Raw genomic sequence first — 3825 nt, forward strand, 5'->3', positions numbered from 1 at the left:
CCAGGGAATCGAACCCAGGTCTAACTCTATGCTCCACACGCCACTTTTTTTGGGGCTTAGTGGCGTCACCCTTGCCACTTTACCAAGGCTCTTTTTGTGATATACTTTACCCACAACTTTATATAAGGGCACCTCGCCAGAACCCTTAACTCCTAAGTCCAAAATTTTAAAAAATTCTACCAGGTTTAGGCCAACTCATGGGCCTTCCATAAGCCCATTTACATACCCAAATTATGAATTCCATAATCACATACCAAATTTTAGAAACTTATTTAAAATATCAAGAATCGCAAAAAACCCGAAAATCAGGATGTTACATTGTTAGTATCTAGAGAGATAATAATATAAATTAGGGATTTCTACAGATCGAGTCAAGTGAATAAATTGGCTTATTCAGAGTCAAATAACAAGTGAAGTCTAGGTGGATTGTTCCTTGGGTTTTGTCCAAATCAATCAGTTTTCCCGAAAGTGTTTCCCCAATTTACTTCCTGTGCATTCTTAGTTTAGTTAATTATTTAAATAAAACAAATCCTCTTATTTTTAGGCTAGATGATAAAAATAAGGTTAATACTAGTACTTTTAGTTCCTGTGGGTTCGACATTTCGGTCTTGCTATAAGCTATACTACTGTTCGATAGGTGCACTTGCCTTTACCATGATAATAGTTAGTTTTCAAGTACGATCAATCATAAATATAAAACTTATCACGCACATCAAGTTTTTGGCGCCGTTGTCGAGCAACTAAGATATTAGGAACACTTAATTTTTATCACTTTAGCCATTAATTTTTATTGCAATTTAAATTTATTTTTGCTTAAATTATTAACTTTTTCTTTTATTTGCTTCTAGCAGGTTTTTATAGTTTATGTCTAGAAGAAACCCTCAGGACCTCTACTTTTTTATAGTGAGATTGAAAGCACGGCTCATAAAAACCGAAGAGAAATAAGGCAAAGCCTACGATACATAGAAGAAGGGCAAGAGGACGATAGTCAAACTACAACTGAGGGGATGGCTGAAAATCAGAATAATCAGCTACCTCCTGTGGTTGCCGCAAATCCAATAAATTAGAATCCTGCTCGTACTATGTATGATTATGCTAAACCTACTTTAACATGAGCTGAATCAAGTATAGTTGGACCTGCTATTGCTGCAAATAATTTTGAACTGAAACTTAACACGAATCAAATGATACAACAGCTTGTTCAATTTGATGGTTTGCAGGACGAGGATCCAAACACTCATTTGGCAAATTTTCTAGAGTTCTACGACACTTCTAAGATCAATAGCATTTCTAACAATGACATACGCCTTCGGTTGTTTCCATTTTCATTAAGGAACGAAGTTAACCAATGGTTGAACTTGTTACCACAAGGGTCAATCACAACTTGGGAACAAATGACCGAAAAATTTTTACTAAAATATTTTCCGCCGACTAAAACGGCTAAACTAAGGAATGATATCTCTTCTTTTGTGCAGATAGATCTAGAAACCCTGAATAATGCATGGGAGAGATACAAGAACCTGTTAAAAAATTCCCTCACCATGGGTTACCTCTATGGCTGCAGGTTCAGACTTTTTACAATGGTGTGAACCCCTCAACAAGACAACTCATCGACGCAGCCACCGGTGGAACTTTAAACAATAAAACACCTGAAGAGGCTTATGAATTTATTGAAGAGATGTCACTGAATAACTATCAGTGGCAAGTCACGAGAACAAAGCCAACAAAAGCAGCTGATGTTTTCAACCTCGATGTGGTTACTATGCTATCTAACCAGGTAGAACTATTAAATAAAAAGATTGATGGTTTGTATGGTTCTACTCAGTTACATCTAGTGATGAGGTGTGATTCAAATGGAAGGGGAGTACACATAGAATATCAATCCTTCAACCCTAGCACCGAGGAGGAACAAGTTCAATATATGGGTAATAATAATTCTTGATCTCAAAATAACCCATACAGTAACACTTATAATGCAGGTTGGAGGAACCATCCTCATGAGGTGGCCAGGGAAATCAAAGGCCACAACATCCTCCAGGTTTTCAACAACCACCTTACCAGCAAGAAAAGAAGCCGAAACTTGAGGAGATGTTAGCAAAATTCATCTCGGTGTTAAAAACTCATTTTCAGAATACTAAAATTGCACTTAAGAATCAACAAGCGTTGATCCAAGGGATCGAAACTCAGATAGGCCAGCTTGCTAAATTTATTTCTGAACGACCACAAGGCAGCTTGCCAAATAACATTGAATCTAACCCAAGTGAACAGCTTAATATGATTACCATTCAAAATAAAGAAAGGTTAGTTGAACTTGAAGCAGAACCGAGGCAAGGACTTGTGGTAAATAAAGGTAAGGATGAGGTAGACCATAGTGAGCGAAAACCAGTAAGTAAAGAGTACAAACCTCTTGTGCCATACCCCAGGACGACAAGGAAAGACCACACGGATGAACAATTTGGTCAATTTCTTAAATTATTAAAGAAATTACATATTAACATACCATTTATTGAAGCTCTTTCGCAGATGCCAAATGCAGTTAAATTTTTAAAGGAGCTTTTAGCAAATAAATGGAAGTTGGATGAGGCGTCACATGTGGAGTTAAGCATAGTTTACTCAGCCATTCTACAGAATAAGCTACCAACAAATTGAAAGATCCAAGGAGCTTTACGATTCCTTGTTTAATTGGTAGTTTAGATGTTAATAATGCATTGGCTGATTTAGGGGCAAGCATTAGTGTTATGCCTTATAAAATGTTTAAACAGCTAGGTCTTGGGAAACCCAAACAAACTAGGATGAGCATTCAATTGGCTGATAAAACCATTAGATTTCCTAGGGGTATCTTTGAATATGTTCTTGTTAAAATCGATAAATTTATATACCTAATAAACTTTGTTGTTCTAGATATGGAAGAGGATAGTAACATACCTTTAATTTTAGGACGACCCTTTTTAGCAACTACTAGTGTGACAGCCCAAAGTTGACCCTAGTCGGGAAGTGGTTTCGGGACCGCTAAACCGAGTCACCAAAATGTTTGAATGTGATACTTATTGTCTAGAATATGTAATTATGAATGTGTGAAAATTTCAAGCTTCAATTTGGTTGATTTCATGTGAATTTAGTTAATAGGACTTATGTGAGAAAATTCTAAAATGTGATAGGTCAATGTGTGAGGACCTATTAGTGCATGTGGACAAAGGGGGGACTTGCATGTCAAATTTCCCCCCCTAATGAGTAGTGGCCGGCCATGACAAGGAATGATGGGCAAAACATGTCATGAAACATGTTTTGTTAATGGAAGAATAAAATAAGGAGTATGGGTAATAAAGAAATGGAAACAAAAGAAAAAAAATGTGTGGTTGCCCCCCCCCATTGCCGTGAGCTAAAGAGAAGAAAGGAGAAAAATTTGTGTTCATCCTTTCTCACCTTCATTTTAGCCTAAATTAGAAAGAAAAACAAAGAAAAAAATTTCTCATCCTTTGGTTCATCCTTGGCCAAAAATTTTAAGGAGGAAAGAAGAAGAAAGGTGAAGAGATTCGGCCATGCATGTAGCTAGGCTAAGGTATGTTTGATGATGTTCCATGAGATGCATGCATGTTTTAGTTGTTAGCTTGAGTTCTACCTAGCCCATGGTCTAAATCTTGCTATGTGATGGAAATGGCACTTGACCATGGATGCATCATTCTTGGTTGATGTTTGATGTTGTGGTGATGAGGCATGAGGATGAGTTAAGATTCGGCCTAGGTGGAGGTTGTGTTAATGCCATTGCATGCAAAATATGAAGCTTGTTAATGATGCATGTGATGATGGCTTGATGATTCTTGAACC

At 37.0% G+C, this 3825-nt stretch overlaps 1 non-coding gene across 1 annotated transcript; it reads right to left on the reverse strand.

Annotated features, from left to right (window-relative positions):
* Window positions 1-1442: 1442 nt before the first annotated feature.
* On the reverse strand, window positions 1443-1548 carry LOC121205622 (small nucleolar RNA R71). The gene has a single exon (XR_005900698.1). It is a non-coding gene; the product is annotated as a small nucleolar RNA R71 (small nucleolar RNA).
* Window positions 1549-3825: the final 2277 nt, after the last annotated feature.

Source organism: Gossypium hirsutum, chromosome A08, assembly GCF_007990345.1.
Source record: "Gossypium hirsutum isolate 1008001.06 chromosome A08, Gossypium_hirsutum_v2.1, whole genome shotgun sequence".
Classification (NCBI taxonomy): Eukaryota; Viridiplantae; Streptophyta; class Magnoliopsida; order Malvales; family Malvaceae; genus Gossypium; species Gossypium hirsutum.